The following is a 27,089-nucleotide window of genomic DNA, read 5'->3' as shown; positions in this document are numbered from 1 at the left end:
TGACTCTAGGGAGGTGTTCAGGCAACGTATATAAGGAATTGTAACTGCGTAGTAAATCATTGTTGACCCGCATTCTGTGAATGCTCTATGTCTTGACCCTAGTTCAGAGGGAACTTGTGCTTCCGTCCCTCACCACACGAGTAGCAAGAAACTACAAGTGATGACCCCGACATGAGAGCGATGGATACGCACCATGTGGTACAGGTACTGAAGGCCCTCGCGAAGCAAGCTGGGTTGCCGAAGGCAATACATTCCGGGCCAGCAGGCCACTGCATCCAATGGTTGCAAGGCCAGGGGCTGGTGGAGGCCCCCGTGGACGTATTAGATATCTCCCGATGGGGATGAATCTGCCAAGAGCTCTTAGAAGCGGTCTTGGCCGGGGAAAAGAAAGTAGGAGATATAGGGGAGACATGGGGTGCCATCAAAAAAAAAATTGTCTCCAGGAGTCATGAAGAACATGAGGCCGTCTATGCGGCTCGTATAGCATTGTATGGTACCCCGCATACTGATGCCGCTGGACCGGTGGCGGCGGAAGGTTGCCAAACCGGTGCCTCTCTTCTCAACGAATCAAATTGGCCACCTGTGGGGGAGATCCCCGACGAGGGGGCTCAGGCAATGCCTGCGGTTCCGGTAGGGAAGGAAAGTTTGGTATGCCCGTTAAGGGAACCAGCGGAGGAAGGGGGAGAGGGGGGCGCTCCATCAACCCCCACCTACCCGTGGAGGGAGATGCAAGAGGCTGTGCAACATATTGCAGAAGGGAAAGATCAACTGCCTCAGGACCCTAGTGAACAGAACCCGCATAAACCCCCAGATCCAGATGATATCTGGTACCCGAAGAAAAAAAAACTAGCGCAGGGACGTCCTAGGTATCGCTGGTCTGACGAAGATGGGGAAAAATCACCGTAGCGGGTTGGTCCAGGGGCAAATAACTGGAATGAGTGGTGTGAACGAAAGCAGGGATCAGATTCGGAGGGAGAGAGGGAAGCAGTGAACCGACCGCAGAACAGAGTAAGAAAGATAGAAGATGACCGATTACCTCAATTGTTAAAGGGAGTACAGGAGGCGTTGCGGCAAGTAGACCGAGCATGCTTGCGGTTTCCTCAGGTCCATCCACCCGGTAAAGGTGTAACAGGCTGGAGGCTAGTTGCGAAAGAGTGTGTGCTGAACGGAGTAGAATGGCAAGCCCCCTCACTGGAGGCTTTTCCGGTTTTAGCCGCAGGAGGCCATGGGGGGGGTATGAGTGGCAGCCGTACGACCTTAAAACCCTGAAAGATCTTGCTGGAGAGGTCCAGCAGCATGGGATCAGTTCCCCACAAGTGTCCACCCTGGTGGAGTGCGTTTTGTCCACTCCAACGTCTCCATATGATGCGAGGCAGCTTTTCCGAGGTATACTCCCGATATCGAAATGGTTGTTATTCTTAGAGCTTTGGCGGGAGGAAGCTGCTACGCTGGTAGCCACCAAAGGGGGGCAGGGTGGCCCTTTGGCAGGGACCACGACAGACATGTTGACGGTTGAAGGGCAATTTGCTACTCTGCAGGACCAGATGAGGTGACTGAGAGGGCGACACTGGGTGGCAGTGGGGCAAACGGCACTTAAAGCGTTTCGAAGGGTGCAGCAAGCTGAGGGTCAGCATCAGCCATGGCTGCATGTGAGGCAGAAGATCGGAGAAAATTTCACAGATTTTGTAGACCGGGTACACAGTGCAGTTACGGTTGCAAAACTGCCTGAGGCTGCAAAGGAAGCAGTAGTGGTGCAATGTCTGAGGGACAATTGTACCGCTTCTGTAAGGGCGATATTACAGCAAGCACTGCAAGAGCTGTCACTGCCCGGGTTACTGCGGTGGTGGGCCGCTCGGCAGGGAGAGGTGCACGCGGCCCCCATGATCGCAGCGTTAAGGACAACTTGGAATCCAGAGAGCAAGGAAGTGGGAGGTGCTAAAATGAACCATTGTTACGGGTGCGGAGGTTCAGGCCATCGAATCCGCCAATGCCCCTCCCCTTTACCAAATAAGGGAAAGGCGGAGAAAACAACTTGGGCTTGATCTGCTGGCGGTGTGGGGGGAGTGGTCATCGTGCGCGGGACTGCCGGACACTGCGGCAGCAGCACAGCAACGGCAGCCGCAGGGAAATGGGAAGTGGAGTGTTGTGAACCCCGGCAACACTCCCCTTTGTGCGACAGGGCAGGGGAAAGGGGGTTCCCCACAATGAGAGACAACAACCCTCAAAGCCTACCCTGGGGGAATCCTCCCTACTAATGGCTTTGTCTTTATCTTTGGCTACTAGGCCGCAGTGTTTAGTCTGTTTTCAACATACCTTACCGGATATGGAACCTCACTCTTTTACATGTCTTGCTATGCTTGACTCTGGAGCTGATTGTACCATGGTGCTGCAAGAACAATGGCCCGAAGGCTGGTGGACGTCACCACGCAGTGAGGTACAGGGGATGGGAGGTTTGCAAAAAGTCCAAAGAAGCCGTGCTCCTATTCAGGTCATTTTACAGGGGGGATCAAAACCAGATCAGGAACGGGAAGTATATGTGAATCCTTATGTCTCCGTAGGACTACCTGTAACCTTGCTAGGCCGCGACGCCTTAAGACAGTGGGGGTGTCATCTGGTCACTCCTTTTTAGCACGGGCCACTGCTGTGATACAGCCGCTGCAGCTACAGTGGAAGAGGACGGAATCGGTTTGGATAGAGCAGTGGCCCATGTCTGAGGAGAAAGGAGCAGCGGTGCTAGAATTAGTGACTCGAGAGTTGAAACTGGGTCATCTAGAGCCTTCGTTTAGCCCTTGGAACACCCCTGTTTTTGTAATTAAGAAAAAGTCAGGTGCTTGGAGGTTGCTACATGATCTGCGAGCGGTTAATGCATGTCTGGAAGACATGGGCTCCCTTCAACCCGGCCTCCCCTCCCCTGTTACCATTCCTGACGGGTGGCACATTTGTGTTTATGATATTATGGATTGTTTTTCAGCATTCCCTTGCATCCAAAGGACAGGAAGTATTTCGCCTTTTCGCTTCCCATGACGAATCATCAGCAGCCTCGACAACGCTTTCAGTGGACTGTGTTGCCACAGGGCATGAAGAACTCTCCAACCATCTGCCAGCTGGCGGTAGATCGAGCATTACAGCCAGTGAGGAAGTTACCGGTACAGGTAATACATTATATGGATCATATTCTGTTAGCGGCCGAGACAGAAGAACAGCTCCAAGGTGCGGGGACGACGCTGTACAAAAATCTGGAAGAACATGGGCTGCATATTAGTGTTGTGAAAGTGCAGAGAGTCAGCCCCTTTAAATATCTTGGCACCTTGACTGGACCTCGTGAGGTCCGTCCACAGTTATGTACAGTCGCTAACACTGTCTCCACAGTGCATGAGGTGCAGAAGTTGGTGGGCCAGCTGCAGTGGATGAGGACCTTTTGCCCCATTCCTGAGGAGGAGTTAATTCCCTTTTATCAGTTACTGAAAGAGGCTACTTCCATATGGGACAAGCGAGAGCTTTCTGAACAGCATTGTCGACTGTTGTCGCAGATACTCACACGTGTACAGCAGTGTAGTCTCTGTAGGTTCCAACCGCAGCATGAGATCCGGGCTTTCCTTTGGGTTACGAAAGGGGCAGGGATTGGTTTAGTAGCACAGGGCTGGTCACCATTACAGTGGGTGTATGTCTCGAAAGGGAAAAAGGCGCTTATACTATGGCTGGACTTATTAGCACAATTAATGGTAAAGGTGCTCACTGTCGGTCGACATTTGTTTGCAAAAGAAATCGCCTGCTGTTTCCTCCCGTGTTCCTTGACTACGTGGGAGTTATATTATCCTTTGTCGGAAAAGCTACAAGCTGTTGTGGCAGGTTTTCAAGGTCAGTTTGCTTCACAAATTTCGACTCCTTGGGATGCTGTGGTGCAAGCCACAGCATTGCAACCTCATTCCTGGGTAGTCAAGAACCCACTTATGGGAATTACCATTTTCACAGACGCCTACTCCCGTACTCAACAAGGTGCATATGTGTGGCAAGAGGAAGGTGTATGGAAAGACGGGTGGGTCCAGGCCCCAGGAAAGTCTGTTCAATTTCTAGAAGCATATACTGTAGCTACTGTGCTACGACGGTGGTCAGCAGACCCCATTAATGTTGTAACAGATTCTCTTTTTGTCTGGAAACTTTTGAAGCAAACAATGTGGGCCATTGAGGCTACAACGGAGTGTGCACAAGTCCTTTTTCAGGCTTTATCTGAGTGAACTGCCGAAATTTGCCCAATACACTTTAATAGTCATTCACGCATCCCTGGACTCCTAACTGAGGGTAACAATAGGGCAGACCGTGTTGCACAAGGTCTGCCAGTCCCTGACTGTTGCACTCCAGTTTTTACAGAGACCCCTTTTCAGCATGCCAAACGTTTACACTCCTTGCTACACATTGGTGCGCGAGCGTTGGCGCGGGCTACGGGTCTTTCACGAGCACAGGCTGCAGACGTTATCCGTCTATGTCCGACCTGTGTTCACGCCCCCTTATGGGAAGCAGGTGTTAATCCCCGCGGCTTGCGACCTAATGATATCTGGCAGACAGATGTTACTGAATATCCTGCCTTTTCTCCTATGCGTTATTTACATGTCACGGTTGATACCTGTAGCAGTGTCATCTTGGCTACGGCACAACGCAAGCAAGACGCTAAGGCGGCCATTTTGCATTGGTGTGAGGTCATGGCAATTTTGGGAGTCCCTAGCCAGATCAAGACTGACAACGGCCCAGCATATTCAAGTCAACTGGTGGCTTCGTTTTTACAACAGTGGGGCATTGAACATAAGACCGGTTGTCCTTATAACAGCACTGGCCAAGCTATCGTCAAATGTGCACACCGGACTCTGAAAGCTCGCCTCATGTGTCTTGAGGAGGGGGAGCCTGTACCCAGAGAAACTCCCGCAAGCCATGTGTGCCGACTTTTACTTTCTGCTCTGACTAGTTTAAATCAATTCTTGCGTGGATCAAGTGAACAATCCCCGATGAGCTTGCACTTTGCCCCACCTCTAGACAAACCCCCGTATCCACAGGTATGGGTGAAAGATCCAGAGAAGGGTAAGATAGGTCCATTTGCCCTACGTGCTCAAGGGCGGGGCTATGCCTGTGTAGAAGGTGAGACTGGACTACACTGGGTATCAGCAAAATGGTTATTACCGTATTTGTAGTTGTGTCTGTAAGTTTGTATTTGAGCTATATTTTACAGGTGGTGATTGGCGCTCGGCTGTATCTGGGAGAGAGTGATGGAAAGAGGTGCGAAATGACATCCATGACCTTTGTGTGTCCAGATGACTTCACTCACAGATCCAGTCACGACGTGCCTTACGAACTTTGTAGCCTGCCGTTGAATACAACAACACTCAGGCCGGAAACACCCGCGTCTAGGTCCCTTTAGGCTGTCGCTCTGTGTTTATTAGTATTAGGATGTTTGTTTCTTTCTTGTTTGAATTCTATAATACGCACCATGTTTGAATACTTAGTGACACAAACCCTTCTTAGTTAATTAGAGTTATGAGTTACTCGCCATGTTTGAATACTTAGTTACACAAACCTTTCTTACTTAGTTAATTAGAGTTTTAAGTTGCTTATCTGGAATAGCTGTTAAACCCCTGAGTTTTCTAGTCATGAGGCGGGGGAGATGTAGGGATTGGTGCACGGAAGATCATGTGATGTGACGGGAAGTTGCCAGGAGGGACAGGAACCAGCTGACTCTAGAGGGGTGCTTAGGCAATGTATATAAGGAATTGTAACTGCGCAATAAATCGTTGTTGACCCGCATTCTGTGAATGCTCTATGTCTTGACCCTAGTTCGGAGGGAACTTGTGCTTCCGTCCCTCACCACACGAGTAGCGAGAAACTACACTTATTATAAGTATTTATTTATAATTTATTTACTAATTATTTAACGGAGGCCTCCATTAATTGTACTTCTTAACTGGCCTGCCTGCACATTTTTCTCTTGGCTCACTCAAGCAACTTACTTTTGCTCAGTAGGTTATTTCAGCTAAGATTATAAACCCTTACAGAAAACATCTTCACTTCCACAAAACACTTAATATAATGAATCTCTAATCCTAATTATAATTGTTTATTATTATTTATAAACAATACAATAGCTTTAAGCTGATACATTCTATTTGACCAAGAGAAGCTTAGGCACTCTAACTGTATACAGTATCTTTTCATTTTCACTTATTATCCTAAATCTTTAAACCATGTGGGAAATGTCTTATATCATGTGGGAAAAAAGGTAAACAAGAAGAAAGAGTAAGGAAAGAATCCTCACCTACTACTAGCTACTCTAAGTTGACATATATTGTGATAGTTATCTCTGGTTACAGACAGCTGTCTCTAAGCAAAATGAACAAAATAATAATTTCTATTATGGATGTAAACATCTAACTTGTTAGTATTTGGATCCTGTATAATGAAGGAAATGCTCTATACCTCAGAGGTGACAGCATCTGGCCTAAATGTGGGTCAGATTCACACTTCCATGTTGTGGCATACAAGAATTTCATATCCTTCACCTTTTCTTTTTCTTTTTAAACACCATCCTTCCCAAATATTTGGTTCCTTTAAGATTTCACATAAATTCTCTATTCTGTCATAATTTTCACTTTCATATTAAAATTTTCTCTCCCAAACTTTAAAAATACTTCTTAAAAATACATTAACAAGGAAAACCTTTGTCTAACTATGATCTAATATGGATTATTTAATATTAAATATATATAACATAAAAAATAAAAATGAAACTGAATATATAATACAATACGCAATTCTAGGCAGAGTAAGAAGAAAACAGAACCCTTAGAAGTATGGCTGCAAGGTGGAATGACTGGATGTCTCTCCATACGGATGATCCAATAGGCTTGCTATTTTTTTGAGTTGCAAACAATTAACATAATACAGAAAGCTTAGCATTCCTGCTGCACCACCTTGTCTCCAAGTGTCAACAGTATCCACATCTATTTTGAGCCAGTCTCTAAAGTAATACACTGAATTCTTTCTAAACGAAATGTCACTAACGACATCAGAAGACTGCTAACAAAGAAACTGTATAACAGTTTTCTTATGAAGCTCTCACAGCCTTTGTGAGTTACTGAATTCAGAGGAAGATGAATTCTAGAAGCAGGCACTGGAATTTGCAGTACTTAAAAAACTCCAATCAGTCATCCAAACAGTTGTTTAGATTTATGCACACTCTATTTGCTCAGCCTTGCAAAGTTTGAGGTTCACTAGTGCTCCTGTTAGAAAGCTGCAGGCATGCTACTGACAATTGCTTTTTAAACTCCTTCCAAGACTTCATCAGCACACCTTGATGATATCCTGTGTAACATGTTAAATGTAGAGAAGATGAACAATAATGATGAACGATAATAATGGAATACTTTATTTCTTGACTGCATTTTTTTCCCTGTACTGTTATTTTTCCTTCTTTAGCACAGTGTACTTGGTATAACAAACATTACTCTTATTACATAAAGCATTTTTTTCCCCAGGATAAAGTTTCAAACTCATTCCCTTGTTCAAAATATCTAGTATTTTATTATCTCATTATGATAATTTCTAAACAAGTGTGATCTAAAGTATTTCCATTTTAGTTCAGAATATAATACTAAGCATGCAAAATGTTCTAATATGTTGTGCTCACTTAGCACAATCTTTGCAGTTAATTAAGCCCCAGTTTTAAGACTAACAATCTTTTTTGGCTACCTCTCACTTGTGAGTTTTGTTTCTGTGATCCCTACCCTTCTGCCATTCAGATTACAGCAGGACTTATCTAGGTCTGTATAGCTTTTCTGGAGAATTAAAGTGTTATAAAGTTCTAAAAAAAAAATGCTCAAGCATTATTAGCACAGTTGTATTTAATTAAAGAAAAACAGCACATTTGAAAAAAAAAAGAACAAATCATTTGAATGCAATGAATATCATATCTGAAAATGCAAAACAATAATTCAATGGAATTAATTTTCACTATCTGTAACCATTTACCTTGAAGACAGTATGCCTACATTTCAAACGAAGTTAGAATGTTACATATAACCATCTTCTAAGTTCTGTGTTGTGCACCCTCAAGGTCTATCATCATAAAGTCTTTTGGTCCCTCTTTCAAAAACAACAGTGTTAATGAAGTAAAGGTAGAGTTTAGCTCAGGAAGCAGAAGGCCAGGATTGTGAATTGATATACTATCTAATGTTTATAAGTCCTCTGTGAGATCAGCATCAGTAGCTCTGCAGCTTAAACATCTAACCTGTTCTCATATAATATTCCCATTTTCCTCAAGCCCACCTGCTTTCCCATCACCATCAATATTTTCTTACCAAAACTTTATGTTACCAGTGAATACAAAAACAAACAAACAAAATTATTCTTAACTTTAAGAAGAAACATTATAAACACTATAAAAATTTATAAAAAACCCAAGTGGCATCTCTTGTTATAATGGCATGTGAGCACAGTGACTCAGGAATGTTATTTTCTCAATTTCTTGAAACAGTGTTCTTCTCTTACTTGTTTTCTTACATTCTATAAGCATACTTTGTGTTTCTTACGATCAGTTTCTAGTTTGCAGAACAAAAGCCATTGCTGATACAAGGCTCTTCTAAACATTGTGCCATTTCTGCCTCTTACTTAGATAAGCAAAATGAAGATAAATTGTTCCCATCTCTGGATGGCTTGAGATATAGGAAATTATCTTCTTTTTAATTGGAACTTAGCCTCTGATCATTTATTATTAATAAAATTCTGCAAACATTCTAGAAATTACAAGTGTGATCAATAAACATTTACAGGTGTTTTCTGAAGAGGTGAACTTTCCTTCAGGAGTGAAAAGATTTAGGAGATTAGTTGTAGCCTCTATTTGCAAAGGTAGCATAGGAGCCAGGTAGGACAAAGTGATCTAGCTTTGAACACTGATAAAGGATGTTTTACAACTGTATTTTTACCAAAAAGTTAGTGCATTAAAAGTTTATGGGCAAGTAAGATTGCTTAGCATATCAAGATACTGCATATCCTTAACACATTCATAGAGGCTACTTGAAGGGCACTTTCAGTGCCTGGACCTGCGTACATAATAGAGCTTTTTATTGTTGACAGAGTCTGGAGCCCTATAAGTATTTTTACAGTACATTATTTTTTAGAACCAATAAATTACTCATCTGAACTATCCAAGTATAAACATGATGACTTTTTGTCAGGCTTGACTATGGTACTATTACGATGAATTATGGATTTCAGCAGTTATCTGCTTTTGATGTGGTGCAATAAATCATGATCATTTATGATTGGTTCTGAACTTCATACAAGTTTTTTATATAGTCTATCCTGTATTTGTAAGGTTCCTCAGAGTTATACTTTTAAGGATGTCAGACAATTTCAAGATAGCATTAGGCTGGTTTAAAATTCTTTGAAAAGCATAGACAAGATAAATCAAAAGAAATTTAAACCGATTTTTAGACCTCCTTTTTATTCTCTATACAGTTTTGAAAACCCCACAAATAAAAAGTGAACTCAAAATTCTAAGTTTTTGCTGAAGGATAGGAGATAGAAGTATCTGAAATAAAATAAAATAAATAAAATAAAATAAAATTAAAATGCTCCAGTTACAATGAGTAAATTGGCAGCTATTGGCAGATGATTCATCTAACAGCAGCTGCCAGGATTATAAATTAAAAAGAAAAAAACAAGGCCATATGTGAATGCAGCTATGCATATCACAAACATACCCCAGAGGAAAAAAAGGAATCTTCTCTTAATCTCACCTTCTCTACATCCAGTCGGTCATGTTTTCCTGTATCCTCTGTGCTATGCAGAACTGGCATCACTGGACAAGGAGCTGAGCCAGTCCTCCAGCAGAACTAAGATTTTTTCTTTTATTCTCTTTTATCATGATTAATTACTCTCTTGTTCTATTATCTACCTCTGAATTTTTACTTTTTTATTCCTAACCTTTTATATTACTTCTGTTTGGCAGGATATATCTTTCTTTGCTTCTATTTTTCCTTCCTCATTTGTCTAACTTCTCCTGTATTACACTGTGGTTTATTATTTATTACAACTGGGTCTAGGCCGTTCCTTCTCCATAACACTGAGGTTAGATTTAGGGGATATATCTGGTCACTACATTTGATAAAAGAAGACTTTAAAAAAAAAAAAAAAATTGTAAACAGTTACACATTCATAATAAAAAGTGTTAAGCAATATATTTTTATGAACTAAAATAAAATAATTTCTTCCCTCCCTCCCCAGATTGAATAAATCATTGTATGTATATGAAGTTACATAGGACCCACAGGACACAAAAGGAGTGACTTCTTTCCCTTAGGGAAGCATTTGTGCAGGCACAAAAGAAAATAATTGTCTCCTTGTCTGTCATCTCAGAATTTGCAAGAAAAATCACCTTTTTTTCCAGCACCAGAAGTACCCATCTCAGGTGTTTTGATGTCCTTCTTTTCAGAGAGGCTCAATGACTCAGTCACCATGACAGACTTGTTGCACACATCTGTGGTCAACACAGCTAAATGCATTGAATGCAGATCAGCAGTTTCTATTACAGTTTATTCCAGCTTTACCTCTACTATGAATTAGCATAAACTATCCGTGGAAACGTACTACTTACAAGTTCTGCAAAGCGAAACTTTTTGATGGAGGAAAGAAATGGGCCTTTTCTCAGTTTACTTTGTTCCTACACTCAGTGAATAAGCCTCTTTCCCATTTCCTTAACGTGTTTGCCCTAATAATTAGAGATAGATTTTACATTCCAGGGAATGTGTAGGGTTTAGATATGAACAGATCCTACATCAAAGGGAGAGGAGGGAGTAAAAACTCTTAACATTTCTAATATACGTATAGGAGTGGGTTTTTTTCTACTCTTAAGTTTGATTAGAAAATTGCATGTTGGTATCCTTTTGAATTTTTAATCGTACTGTGATTTAAAGAAGCATTTCATGCATTTTGTTTCACATTAAGAGAATCACAGATTTTCACTTTTCACCTCTCTTTAGCCCTCCTACCCTCAAGTCATTCAGCAACCCTTATTAAAGAAGGGTTTAGTTTATTAAAGAAGCTCAAGACAAATTCTCTTTAAACAAGGCATTGCATTAAAGTTGACCCCAAGGATTCAATTAGGTCAGAAATAGATGTTAAACTGCAAATGCCTATTCTTCTCAGTTACACATTAACCCTTGTTTGTTAATATTCCATTATCACAACAGGAATGCTTCTCTGTGTTGTCCCTAACTTCCCTTACCTTGGTAAGGTAGCAACACTTCTTGACCACTGCCCCCCCGAAACCAGGCACAGGAAGACTCTTAGAAGCAAGCGGTAGAATAGCACCAGGTCTGCTACGTAGCATTCTCAGCTACCAGCTTCAGTGCCAGGAAAGTAAGCTTTGCAGAGCTCACAGACATTTTAGCTACAATGTAGCAACTTAAAAGGCTATTTTCTACCTGAAGCCTATTTCCTGGCAGCATCAAGCAAAGGAAAAGTACTAGCACAGTTAAGCACATTCTCCATTCTAACTCATTCCAGTGCTGAATACTTAGCAGAAAACCACTGAGTAAACAAAACATTCAGAAAGGAAAATTCATCCAAGCAGACCCCAGTCTCAGCAGAAAGCCAGTCAATATGACCACCACCTCCAACCTGCAATTGAAGCCTGACTGTGCTGCTTGTTAAACTAAAACCATCTGGCTGCAGGGGATAATCTCTGCTGAGAGATAGCTAAAGCTGTGAGATTTTGCTTCCTAGTGAGCCTGGTGTTTGCTCCTTCCCAGTTGGAACATGATCCTCACGTGAGACCCAGCTGCTATATGTCAGACAGGCTAAGAAGCAAAGTCAGACACTCAGTGGGAGTGGGTGAGTGTAATGTAGTTATTGGCAAGCAGTTCAATCTCTCACCTGTGTAGGCCTGAAATCCACTAGTGGTTCAACACCCCTAGGAATATTATGCTCTTTTAAAGCCATAAATGCCTGAACAGCTGAGCAGTTTGATTGTGGTTTAGAGTATTCTACAGTGTTTTCTCATAAAGATTCTGCAAAACCTTACTTCACTAGCTTGAATGGAACCAAGCAGGGCCATTCTTTAATTGATAGCCCTTCACTGTTTCCTTAATATGACTTAACTCTGTTTCCAGGCAGACTCTGCACTGTCAGGCAGATATATCAAGTAGATGATTAGAAATCTATGTGATACTTATAAAGCATAACAAGGGCTTTTTTGTTTTCTTCATGATGCCATCAGACTTACTGCAATTTGTTGTAGTGAACTGATGGGCTTGCAAAGAATTAACTTCACAAAAATCTGAAGCTAGAAAGGTACTTCAAATTTAATTTAAAAATTCTTGTAGACCAGTTTACAGTGCCCCTGGTTCTTCATCCATATACAATAAACTCTGCAAAAATTTCCCCAAAGAAGCATTCAAACACATGACTTGCTTTGGCTCATGACTTTATTAGGTTAAATATTTAAAGCTGACAATAAGCTACTGTCAATAATTCCTTAGAAAGCTGAGATTTTATATTATGGTCTGTATTACCAGGATCTCTGATTCCCAACCTGAGCCTTCCTGGTGTGCATTGCCAAATACACAGTATCTGTACCTCTAACAGACTCCAACAAACATTACCATCAAAAATTGCTGGCAGCTCACATAGGAGATCCAGTGTGGGTTAACAAAAGAGCTGAGAGATTTTTTCAGTATTTTGTTGGCACTTTCAAAATGTAATGCATCTAAATAATGATATTCCCTTTTGAAGAAAATGTAGATTTTTCTCAGAGTTTTCAGTGGCTATTGCAGTATCTCAAATAAGAGTTTAGAACTAGAAGAGCTCATGGCCATGGGTATCCTCACTTTGCGCAGTGCTAAAAGATGCCTACTCCTTCCTAAATAAATACAGATGATGAGATTTGTATAATATGTAACTTTTGTATGTTGCTCTGAATTCTGCTCTTGTTTGCTAGCAGGTAGCCTAAACCATGTGAGTGTGCCAAGTCTACGTCTTCTTTAGCTGCTGCATGCTTTACCAGCTTTTCTTTTTCTCTATTTGACTGGAAATTAAAAAAAAAAAAAAAAAAAAAAAAGATCAACATCTTAATCCCATATGAGGGCACAGAACACAACATGATAATTACACAGTTATGGCACACATGGAAACGAAATAATCCACGACTAAATGAATTACTGGGTCAACATATCTTAAGGCCAGTAGGGGCCCTCTATGGCACTACAGACTTACACTGGGAGCCTGGGCCAAGATTGTAGCTCCTTTATGTGCCTGTAAAACTAATGCGTGTGGGAAAGGTTGTTTTTCATTCACTTGAAAAGAACTGCTCTTGGTTTTGGAAAAATGTCAAAACCTGAAAGCACACCTAAGCAGAGAAACATAAACATCAGCCAAAAGAGCAGCAGGCCCGTCTTCTAAGGATATATTGGATGTCAGCGTAAGTCTGTAACGTATGGCCAGTTCTTCAATAGGCCCTGCTGACTGCAGAGCTGTGTATACATGCCCAATTGGGCCTGGTGTGGAAGCTCTTTTTGTGTGTATTAAAAAGATTATGTCAAACACACCCTGGAAATAATAAGGTGGAAAATATTCAATGTGATACAGATAACAAAATCTACTGTTTTGTGTTGCTTTTACATATATATATATATATATATATATATATAAAAGGCAAGAGTGATACTTTTTATCCATATTACATATGGATATGGATAAAAGGTTAATAACCAAACAAGCTCTAAACAATATTCCAGACACGTAGATACAATAAATAAACTTCATTAAAAACCCTATAAGGAGTTCAAAATAAATTTGAAAACTCAGTGCAGGATGCATTAATAGCATGAATTTCCTGGCAAAGTCTTTCCAACTCACTAGTCAACACCTGCCACTATTCAAACAGCTTTTTCATCATAAATTCAGCAGTGCTAATGTTAAGAATAGGTAAAACTATGATCTTTTCAAACTGTCAGCGCTGAGAGGTTCTTGCTTAGTTTGTACTCATCACCTTTACTAGTGGCTTCCATGGAAATTAGTTCAAGTAGGGTGAGTAAAGACCACACAGCAGTTCCAGAATAATTAACACCTCTCAGTACTGAATGGCAATGATGCATTATGAACAAAAGGACATGTTCCTTGTCCATGAGTACTTCAGGGACTCCTGAAATAGAATATGTTTTGTAAATGAGGAGAGAACAACAGGTGCAAGCAGAAGAAGCAATATGGAAGTAGTACTGCATTAGAAAGTTAGGACAGGTTGAAGCATACCAGCAGTACAGCAAGTGAAGTTACAGTAATTCTGCTTATCTTCTGTTACTAATACCACATTCTATCAGAACAGAATTCCACCTCCAAGCTATTCTTCATAAATAGAAAAAATTTCAAGACTGTTAGTGATACAGATGTTCCAATGAAGGCCCAAATCCTAGAAATACTAGAGACACTGAATTCTCAGGGGTCAAGTTACACGCTTACCTGAGAATTTAGTACCTTGAAACACTTTGCATCCAAGTTCATACAGGCAAAACCCAATAACGGCTTCTACATTTGTGGCCATTTTCCTTCAGGAAATGCATTTTAAAAAAATAGCTTATGGAATAATTAGGTGAATAAGATAGTACATTAACTGCTAGTCATTTAACAGATTTTGGTTTTATCTTGTCTTTTACTCCCACACCAGGAATCCACTGTATGCTACATTTTAGCTGACAGCTGTTATATTTAGTAAAAGTTGCTTGTGATTCATTATTCATGTTCTCAAACACCCTCAGAGATAAATTCCAGTGAAGTTCAAAGATTCATCTTAATGGCTGCTGAAATGACATTTGATTGTATAGGACTGCATTGGACATGTCTAGATAAATCTGATGCTATGCGATTATAATGTTCTTATAAAACTTGTAAGATATTCTATTACGAGTAAGATGCATGTTATACAAGACTGTCATCAAACATAATTATCTTCAGAGGCAAAGGTAAAGGCCAAAGTATGACAGAGCAGACTGATTTACTGCAAAATCTAACTAAAAACCTATTGCACATGGATGACTGGCAAGATGTTCTAAAGCCCAAAGTCATAAGAAGCTGCCTTATCAATCAGAATTAGTTAGTGATGGGGAAGGAATCAGCTCATATGAAACAAACCAAGCTGTTTATATACAGAGTTTACAGTGTGAAATGGTGTGGAAAAGTTCATGTAACTTGCTTGCTTCCTTTGTCTTTTTCAAGGATTTTGTGTCTTTCTATGAAATGTTTGTCTCTAGCCAGTAACTTCTACACATAGGATCTGTAAGAGTATCATGTATACACAGAGTTGTGTCTCATGTTTCTGTCAATGAAAACCTGTAGAGAAGTATAGTTCTGTTCATGTTCCCATGGTTTTTGTGCTTAAAGAGTAGGAATTTAAAATCACTTTAAACATCTGCAGAAATCTTTTAAAATTCATAGCCCTCAGGTTTATAATACGTTCAATTATTTCTTCAATGCTCAGGATAATCTCTGCATGTGCTCTTCAAACATGCATGTCTGACCTCACTTATACATATAAAGGCCTTATTTTCTGCCTCCATAAATATGGATAAGCATATGACTCAGTTCAATCTTTGAACAAATGTTCTCATTATTACTTCCTGCATCTGTGGATGAATCATGGCCCTCACTATTCCTTTGCATTGGACAATGAAGGCTGGGAATAACTTTTAGTGTGGTTAATGACCTAAGAATATGTAAAAAAGACAGAACTTCTGCAGAACTGTGGATTTGAAATTTGCTGAATTGTCACATTGAATATGGCAAGGAAACATGAGCAGTGATTACGATGGCAGCCTGGGGGCTGCAGCATAAGAAAACACAGGATGCATTTTATGCAGATCTGTTTTTGTACTTATGTAGCTTTAACAGTATCACAAGATACATATCAACAAAATAATAATGATAAATTATGTAACATTTCTTTTTAATGTTATTGGCAAGATACAACTGTAAGACTCAAGAAGATAAATTTTTCTTTAGCTATATATTTCAGTAACTTCATACTTGAAATACTTGGTATATTACAAATTATTTTGGAAATATTCTAATTTGAAAGTTTTACAGGCAGACTGGGCTTCGGGTGCATTTAAGTGGAGACTCAGCCTTCTTCTGAATTTTGATCTGCTATAGCAGAACTACTTTTAGCACTTTATAAACCCAACCTTTAGCAAGCAGTTACCCAACTGGTAACTGCATGAGAAGTATTTGTATATATAATTGTAGCTGCCTATCCATAATTGCATTTCTGTTTCGAGTACAAGTCAGCAGAACAATGGAAAAAAATAAAATCTAAATATTTTATGGAGAACTGTGTTGTTCTCCTATTGGAAATCTATTTGATGTAATTTCTTTAGTGCTATTCACTCCCTGCTTCCTCTTAGATATCTCCATGTCCTCTGCCTGTGGCACAGAAGTAGTATTTTAGTCTAGTTTAAAATGCATCTGTTGGCTGATAATCTCAATTCCAAAAAACATGACTTAAAGAAGTTGGGTGAATACCTGCATCAAGTCAAGACTGATTCTACACTGCTTCAGATGTCACCTTTCAGAGCAAAAAAGATACATAAAAAAACTATGGTTCATGTGGATTCATGAATGAACCATCTTTGAATTACTTTCGAAATTATTCTGTTTAAAATCAGTCGAATGTTTAGAGTACAGAGCAATGCTGCTAAACCCAGCACTCCAAGATCAATATATCACCATTAATCAGCACTAGATCATAAGCTCCAGAGGATGGAACGTGTCTCAAGTGTTGCAAAGTCTGCTATGTAATGCTGAAATTGTAGGTGGATAATAGTAACTAGGTATTTGGGACAATCCCTCCCTTTTGTATCGTTGCAAGGGGAAAGGTGCAGTAGAGTCAATCTATCTGCAGAAGTTACAGGGTCTCACAATACCTGTTGCATCACTAGAAAGGTGGGGTTTTTTTCAGCAGTCATCTCTAATGCTGCTAGCAAGAATTCATTGCCTATCTCCAAATTAATTATGAACACACCTTAATTGCATAAGTCATAATCAAATCAATTGATAATGATAGACTAGTCATAATTACTTCTACAAAAGTTGCATTTCAGTTCAAAAATCATTAAGTGAACTCAGATGGGCACTTTGTGTAAAGTACTTTTGTTTAATAATGAAAACAAATCCTTTGATTTTGAGCAAGACTGTCCTTTATGCCAAGAGTTTGTTTCAGAAATTATGTGTTTGCTTGTACTGAACATATTGTTATTCAAGAATAATTTGTCAGTGTAGTGCTAGATATTTAGAACCTTAAGTAGATATTTACAGAAAACACACTTGTGACTTTGCCACAAAAAAAATATGTATTTGAAAGAGGAGTATGGAAAACAGAAAAAAATCTAATTCTGTTTGGTCACACTCTACGTTTAAACAATCCCTAACATAATGACAATCATTAAAGACATATAATTAAAAACATTTTTGATACTATGTTACATCACATCACATCACGTTATATTACATGTTTACTATGTAGAGCAGGATTTTATTTTTTTTATATTGCCACGAGTAAGATTTTATTTTTTTAAGCCTGAGCTGAAAGCTTAATCTTTAAACTAAGGAAACCATCAATAGACACATATGGTTTTGCTGGCATCGGTATATTCCTTGGTGGAAGTGCCTGCTCATGTAATGAGCTGTAGCAGTGACAAACCTATTACAAAGAGAGCTGCTACCCAAACAAATAATTTAGCAAACAAAATATCTAAGCAAGTTGAAGTGTAAATGACACACTGAACATTTTTAATAATTTCTGAAACTAGATAGGCAAAGGTACAGATTATATCTGCTTACAAATTAAGTTGCCTGAAAAACTTCTGGAAGTTCTCTAATGACTGACAGAATGCTGCATTCTTTTTGTTTAATTCAAGCAAGTAGAAGTAGTATTGAAACTTATTAGTTGTTTAGCTTTAATAAGTCTTAAATAGAATGCGTTACTTAGAATTATGATATTATGAGGTTTGGTATGCTGTTTGCTTAGCTTTACTTGCTTAACACGAGTAGCGAGATTTGTTGAGGCTGTAAGCTGTAAACTGGGGATTTTCACCTAGATACACTTTCGGATGGAACAGAGTTAATTTTCTTGCTAGTTTTCGTAGTAGCTAGTACAGTGCTGCATTATGTTTTAGTTGTTGCTAAGTAATATTTATCCTAGGTCTGGGACTTTTAGTGTCCTGTGCTCTGGTGATGAGCAGGTGCAAGAAAAGCAGGAACCAAAAGTTAAGGAGGCAGCAGCCTTCAGCAGAAGCTGCAACTTACATGATCAGTTAGTGGCCTTCCTGTATGGAGATGGAGAAAGAATACAATAACGTGTTTGAAGACCCCAGACTAAAAATCACCACTAGGCAAAGAAAGGAAGTGAGGCACAGCTGCAGAAGTCATGAGGGTATATATAATTATCCAGGGATTTCTTTGTTTGGGGTCACTCTCTGGAGGCATCCAGCTTAAGTGTACCTTTTGCTGTACTACTCAATCATTATGGTTTCCCAGAATCGGACATCTGAGACTCTGCTGCAGGAAACTTAGGGTCAATCCTGAAGGAGGAAGAAGTTCACCAAGAGTGAGTGTGTATGAGCAAGGAGTAGAAAGGGCTCGTTGAAGCCTCCCCCTGTGAAGGGATACTGGTCCCAGCAGTCTTGGGTGGTGTGTGTGCACAACTCCTTGAATGGTGTGTGAATGCTTGGGCAGTGGATCTCCCCTAATAGTAGCTATCTGAGAATATTTAAGAAGAATATTATTACTATTTGCTCTGGTAACAGACTGAAAGTACAAGGATCAATTCTGTATTGATGTATTCAAATGATGTCTAGTAACTATCCTTTCTTTCAATGGCAACATAATCATCTGCTTCTGTGGAGAATACTATTTCTTTTAATCTTATCATGAAACTCAGACTAAGCATGAGATTATAAATCTGGTTGCTCTGACTGTGTAGGTGAAGTTAACAAATAATGTCTTATGTAAGAGCACAGATGGAAAAGTTTAAGCTTAAGCAGAAGCCTTCAGATATAGTAGGTTCTGGGCAGGGAAAGGTCTCTTCCTGTTCCTGAGACCTTCTAGAAGTCAGACTGAAAAGAAAAATAAATATTTCTTAAGGAATAGTAAGATTAAATACCCTTTTCCATAAAGCACTGTTTTAATTAATTTGACACTCAATGAAAAAAATTCTGGACAGTTATTACAAAATAGACAATCAACTGTAAAACTTAAAACATTAACTTGTCTCTAGATTCTTCTCTTAAAATTATATTGGATTTACTTTGAACTTAAGTCACTAATAATAGTAATAAGCAATGGTAACTGGGAATGGACTGAAGATTGAAAAGTTCCAGTGAAATAATAGTGCAGTTAGTGATTTAGAATCATAGAATCATAGAATAGTTAGGGTTAGAAAGGACCTTAAGATCATCTAGTACCAACCCCCCTGCCATGGGCAGGGACACCTCACACTAAACCATGCCACCCAAGGCTCTGTCCAACCTGGCCTTGAACACTACCAGGGATGAAGCATTCACAACCTCCCTGGGCGACCCATTCCAGTGCCTCACCACCCTCTCAGTAAAGAATTTCTTCCTTATATCCAATCTAAACTTCCCCTGTTTAAGTTTGAACCCATTCCCCCTTGTCCTATCACTACAGTCCCTGATGAATAGTCCATCCCCAGCATCCTTACAGGCCCCCTTCAGATACTGGAAGGCTGCTATGAGGTCTGGATGCAGCCTTCTCTTCTCCAGGCTGAACAGCCCCAACTTTATCAGCCTATCTTCATAGGGGAGGTGCTCCAGTTCTCTGATCATCCTCGTGGCCCTCCTCTGGACTTGTTGCAATGGTTCCATGTCCTTTTTATGTTGAGGACACCAAAACTGCACACAATACTGCAAGTGAGGTCTCACCTCAGAGAACAGAGTAGAAGGGCAGGATCACCTCCTTCGACCTATTGGTCACGCTCCTTTTGATGCAGCCCAGGATACGGTTGGCTTTCTGGGCTGCGAGCGCACACTGAAGCCGGCTCATGTTAATTTTTATATCGACCAACACCCCCAAGTCCTTTTCTGCAGGGCTGCTCAGAATCTCTTCTCTGCCCAACCTGTAGCTGTGCCTGGGATTGCTCCGACCCAGGTGTAGGACCTTGCACTTGGCATGGTTAAACTTCATAAGGTTGGCATCAGCCCATCTCACAAGTGTCTCAAGGTCCCTCTGGATGGCATCCCTTCCCTCCGGCGTATCAACCGAACCACACAGCTTGGTGTCATCAGCAAACTTGCTGAGGGCACGCTCAATCCCACTGTCCATGTCACCGACAAAGATGTTGAACAAGATCGGTCCCAACATCGATCCCTGAGGGACACCACTCGTTACTGGTCTCCAGTCAGACATCAAGCCATTGACCACAACTCTTTGTGTGCAGCCATCCAGCCAGTTCTTTACCCATCAAGTGGTCCACCTATCAAACTGATGTCTCTCCAATTTAGAGCCAAGGATGTCATGTGGGACAGTGTCGAACACTTTGCACAAGTCCAGGTAGATGACATCAGCTGCCCTACCCCTGTCCATCAGTTTCGTAGCCCTATCATAGAAGGCCACCAAATTGGTCAGGCAGGATTTTTCCTTAGTGAAGCCATGCCGGCTCTCACCAACCATCTTGCTGTTTTTCATGTGCCTTAGCATGCCTTCCAGGAGAATCTGCCCCAAGATTTTGCCAGGCACAGAGGTGAGACTGACTGGTCTGTGATTCCCTGGGTCATCCATTTTCCCCTTCTTAAAAATGGGGTTTATATTTCCCTTTTTCCAGTCATCGGGAACTTCACCTGACTGCCATGATTTTTCAAATATGATGGACAGTGTCTTAGCAACTTCATTTGCCAGCTCCTTCAGGACCCGTGGATGGATTTCGTCAGGTCCCATGGACTTGTGTACATTTAGGTTTTTAAGATGGTCTCGAACCAGATCCTCTCCTACAGTGGGCCTAGGGTCTTCATTCTCACAGTTCTTGCGTCTGCCTTCCAAAACTTGGGTGGTGTGGTCAGAGCATTTGCCAGTGAAGGCTGAGGCAAAGAAGTCATAAAGAAGTCATTAAGAAAGGCAATTTGTTATTTCTCTGTTCTGGATCTGGTAATGATCTCTCTTTTTCTGAAAACGTTGTCTAAATGAGACCCTTTTTCACAGAGTCACAGAATGGTTGAAGTTGGGAGGGACCACTGGAGCTCATCTTGTTCAACCCCGTTGCTCAGCAGGGCCACCTAGAACCTGTTGCTTAGGACCATGTCCACTTCTTTTTTAGTATCTCCAAGAATGAAGATTCCACAATCTCCCTGGGAACTTGGTGCCAGTGCTCCATTATTCTCACAGTATAAAGTGTTTCCTGATGTTCAGGCAGACCCTTCTGTGTTTCAGTCTGTGCCCATTGCTTATGGCCCCAACAGTGGACATCACTGAAAAGAGCACAACTCCATCTTTTATATACCCTCCCTTCAGGTATTTATACACTTTTTTGAGACTCCACTGACTAATTATTTAAATTAGAAAGTTTTAAATATCCTTGGTTTACTATAGCAGGGAAGTAAGAAGGTTTTCTTCCATTTTATTTGGAAAATACTGGAAAAAATATAGAAGCAATGGAAATATGGCAGGAATTAGGATCATCATATCCAGCTCCTGTTCCTGCTTGCAACCATGCAAAACAATTATTTCAGAAACTTACCTCTTTCTTAGTTTAAACATCCCAGGTTTCTTCCCCCTGGAAGATAGAGTGATCTTCAATTTATTACAGTTTTAACTACTGCTTCATAGAAAGAAACTTCTTATAGATTTTCTCAGAGCATCTTGACTTAAAGAGTTGTCTCATACCCAATGGATTATAAAAGATACTCTTGTTCATTCCTATCCTCTACTTTGTGAATCTAATTGCATTCTGTTAGACCCTTCATATAAGGTGTATTTTCTATGCAGCTTATGATCCAGCATCTACTGCAATTTGAACTCCTTTCTTGAATATAAGTGATCACAGTTTATACTTGGTATTATAATTATTAGTATAGACAGGAATGAAACTGGTATGTTTGGATAAGAAATTCTAAATTAGGCTTTTAATATAGATATAAGAGTAAATGAATTATTCTGAAAAAAAAATGGGGCACCAGCTTTACGGACAGTGGATTACATCATTAGGTGTTCTCTCTTTGGCTGTTGACAGTGTATGGAAAAACTGTTACTAAGATCTAAGTAATTAGCGAGAGACAAGTTATATGGCAGAATGGCATCAAAAGAAGATCATGGCTGTAATAAAATCACCTTTCATGGGTTTAATAGTGCATAAGTGTACCACATGATCATAAGAACAGTGAGGGCATAGGCACAGGGTGGCACAAAATCTGTCAATAGCAATAATGAGCTCAGCACAGGTGCTGTTAAGTTGCATATTGTTAAAGTAAAAAAAGGATAGTTAAAACTGTTTAACTTTTTGACATTCAAGCTGTTAAAGATGATTAAATGCAATGTAGCAGTAGCTATAGGGCATATAAAGATCATAAAAAGATGAAAGAACCATGGCATGATAACCCAACAGTGCATCAGCAGCAACGGCAGAACAGTAATAGTCCACATATTCTTCATACAGCTCCCTTGCTGCTCAAAATCCTCTCTGTCATGGAGTAGATTAATGAAACTGAGAAGAACTTTACAAAGGTGGCACTTTGCTCCTAAAAACTGTTAACTATCTAATTTTTCTGTGATACTAATGCTACCTTTTTACACTGTAAATTCTTTCCTAGAAGAATTCTTAATTTTCTGTGTACCTAGAGACCTTGATTGTTATAAATTACTTGTCCAGCATACCTGGTAATTTCGTTTAATCCTAGCTATTTATTCATCTGGCAGCTGATACGGAAGAAACTCCACACAAAACCAAAGCAAAAAAAAAAAAAAAAATGCAAGGGAAGAAACACAGGGCTGAATTCTGACAGCTTTTTCCATACCAACTAGGAAGTTGTAGCCTATTTTGTGGATTGAATTTTCTGGACACCTATTTCTTCCTTAGAATTTGCATTTAAATGAAAATAGCATGTTCCTGTTGGATTGCTTGAAAATAGTCCCCCCAACAGTTTTTCAAAAAAATTAATGTTAGAAAATACTTTGTTTACTAAAGTTTAGTGGATAGCATAGATGAATTTCATAGATTTCTCCAGAATTAATATCAGATCTTCTTGAAACATTACTAAGTTTAATATATGGTTTAAGTTTACTGTGATAAAGAAGAAATATTTTGCAAATCTGTTAAAAGTCCTGTAATACTTCCTTAAAATCTGTATAGGTTCCTGCACTCCTTTTGACAGCAGTGGAATTACTAGTAGAAAGTCACTCAAGAATTCAAGTTTTGCAGTACTGGCCATAAATTCTTGTAATATTAAATCCCACTAAATACAAAAGGCATTTAAGGGATTGACCTTAAGAATAAAAATAGAGAAGCTGAATTGTCTTCCATGAAGAACTGAAAGTCAGCATTCTGTTTTCACTTAATTCTCTCCTAGATTCAGCATCTTTTCTACATTTTTTTTTCTATGGAGATCATATCTGTTAGAAGCTTCTTCAGTTCATATGCTCTGTCCAACCTTCTCTACCCCAGTGTTTGAGTTTCTTATCAAAGCCCCATTTACATACATATTTTCTTAGGGAAGCAAGTCTTGGTTTCTTGTTAGGACTCAGCTGTATTGTAAATCAGTGCCAAGTTCAGCAAGAGATACAGGAAGAATTGTGATTCAGAAGCACACTACTGAAGCCCTGAAGCTACTGCAGTCTTCCACTTAATTTGTGAGCCCTTGCCACATCTTCTTTCCTCCATAATATCATTCTTTTTTCAGCACCTAATGCTACTATCCTTGAAAGTGCTTTATTTTGTCAAGAAAGTGTAAGCACTGCATTGCATGTGTGCTACTGGAGTTAGAGAGACTGTCTCATAGTTTCTGAGTTATCACTTTATCCAGTTTAGCATGACAAACATAAATTACTGAATGACACAGAGGTCCACTGCATAAGGATAAAGAGATATATAAAATATAAAATAATTTAAGATAAAAAAGTATAAAAAAAAAATTAAGAGTATTCCTTTGGATAAAAATTCCAACTTTTTTATTTAACCAATCTTATGGGGAATAGTCATTATAGGAAAATCTATAATTTTTTGTTTCAGAATTTTATCATGGAGTACCACTTCTTTACTGTAGCTAAATGAATAGGAGATAATTCTGAGAAATGGAATGTATAAAACCATTACAGAAAGATGGCCAAAGCACCTGGTCAGATATGCCCTCTGATTGAGTTGTGTCAGTCAACAGTGAGATAAAGGGCAAGTTATCTGAAAATCACAGAATTTATTCTAAAGCCAGTGTGTATAAATAGCAAATGCATTTTAGATTCCAGCCCTAACTGTGTACATAACCACACAACTGTAAACATAAAACTGTACTTTAAAACTTAGAGTGTTTTTTTATGTTTGCCTTTAATGAGAAATTAAATTTTCCACAACTGTTTAAATGTGTGTTGTACATGTTTGATTAGATGAGTTTTACAGCTCCTGGGTGAAATTTCTGGATAGGAAAAAATGGCACAACAGCATCATGCTTTAGTACCTAAAATGCAGGAAATCTAAATTTAGGTTTTTGTTCCAAATCTTGTAAACTGGGAACTCTTGAGAAAAGAGGTCTTATCCCATAGGCTACTATAGAATGGATTATGTCTTTTGGGGAATAAAGTGTACAAATATTCTGGAAAACCCTTGGGTCTCCCTTTGCATTGGAATAAAAACAAACAAGCAAACAAAAAATCTGGAGGGAAGTTTCCCACCAAAATGGCCTGTTCTTTTTTTTTTTAATAAAAATATCTTCCCCTCCCCCCCCCAGTATTATTTCAAATTCAGAAGAAATGAGTTTTGAAACACAAGTGAGGGCAAGATGTACATGCACAATCCTAAGAGTATATTAATCATTATTCATGCAAGTGAAGTTGTCATAATTACTTTCAGTTTTGATTACTGCTCTAGAAATCCCTCTTTTGATACAGAAAAGGGTGGGAGGGTCATTAGTTTTCAGTCCATTCCTAATAATGCAGGAGTGCTCTGTGGTTGGCATAAATCCTTTCAATGTGCCATGATTAAAATAGTACAGAAGCATGGTATTTAAGGTTGAGATTAGTTTTATGATGAAGAAGGTATAAAGGACTTTCACAAGTATGTTATAAATGATGCATATCCTTCCAAACAATACTACTTTTATATTAAGTACACAATATTTTTTTTTATGAGAAGTTACAAAATAAACCAATCAATTAGTCTGAGTCAACATGATTTAAAGATATTTAGTACTATTTTGAATCATTTGTTGGTCCCTAGTGATCTGTAAAATAGAATAACCCAATCTTTCAAAATGAATGCTTACTGAAAGCCTGTGCTATGGCAACATCTCTCTCTCAATCTCTCCCCCTGCTCTCCCCATCTCCCTGCATTTATATTACAATTACTACTAACCCAGGCTTTTTTTCTGAATTAATGAAAGGCTTTTTAAAGAATAGAGGACAAATGAAAAAGAAAAAACAAACAAACAAACAAACAATTTTGCATCATTTTCCCAGTACCAATCCATAAAATCAGGCTAGGATTTCACAGAGATCTTTTCTTCCTTCCAGAGATAACTATTTACAATCAGCTGGAGATGAAGGACTGCTTTTCAGCTGAGACTGAAATCTGAACTTCTGGAGTTATCAGTGTTTTACAACAGTTTATTTTTGCCTTCTACTCTGTATTTCATGTAATAAATTTCATTTTGAAGCAAACTGCAAAATGAACTTATAGTTCAGTAAAAATAATATCCGAGCTTGCCAAGGTAAAAGCTATCAGCTGCAAAACATGGGTGCTGGCCAGAATTAAACAATAACTATAATTTTAATATTTTTTCATGTTTTTTCATGTTGCACCCTTTTTACATATTATCCTGTGCTAATGATTGCATAGTTAAAAGTCAACATTTTAATGAAAAGTACCAGATAGGCCATAATGCCTCTCTCTTTTACTTACAGCTCCAAAGTTACCACTTTAGTTCCACTTTACTTTTCAGATTTACATTCTTATTAACTTTTAACATGAAAATGTGTAGTTTATGGTCTTTTCTACAGTTGAAGCAATAGGTTGACAAAGAGATAAACAGAAGCCTATTTGGACTGTGAAACTTTTACTATGGCTGTTGTGCTAAATTTGATCTGTTGCATTTAAATGTTAGGAGACTTAGCAATGCTTAGCCTTGAGGTACTGTCCTGCATTTCAAATACATATGCCGAGTGGTATGAATCTGGATTATGTTTAGAAAGTCAGCCTCTAAGGCTGAACCTCCTTCTATGCTTTATGCTTGAGAACAAATGTGCATATTATATTAAAAATTCAGAACAAATCGTTACTATTTCATCAGCTGCCACAGTAGTAAGGTTTTACAGCTGTTTTACACAGGAGGACATGCTGCTGTTGTGTGCAAACTGCTGACTACAAAGAGTCCTCCATTTGTTTTGCTTAGAGTGAAACACCATTTTTGGTGTCAAAGTAGCTCTGTGTGTGTGTGTGTGTGTTCATTTGAGGTGTCAGCTAGGCATTACCATGCAAGTGTAAAACTATATTGTTATTACACATTCTGGAGGGGGAATTAAAATGCCATGAAATGTAAAGAGCTTGAAGAATATGTGTTACAGCTTCATTTGACAAGGGAGATTTGTCAAGCTGTCAATTGTGCTGATTAACTAAACAACCACACAGTATCACTTTTTAACTTTCCTTTTGTAGAAATTATTTCAAGTAGCATTTCAAACCAATACACACTGTTAAAGAGTTTCCACTGAACCAAATTAAAAAAAACCAAAACCAACAAACAAACCAACAGATAGAATTCAGGATTTGTTTGATGTGACTTTTCTTCAGAATTACGAACTGTTTCAGTTTGCACTTACACTGCAAAAGGTGCAGCGAGGATGACATACTGCAC

Source organism: Psittacula echo, assembly GCF_963264785.1.
Source record: "Psittacula echo genome assembly, chromosome: 1".
Classification (NCBI taxonomy): domain Eukaryota; kingdom Metazoa; phylum Chordata; class Aves; order Psittaciformes; family Psittacidae; genus Psittacula; species Psittacula echo.
This window is presented reverse-complemented; position numbering follows the sequence as displayed.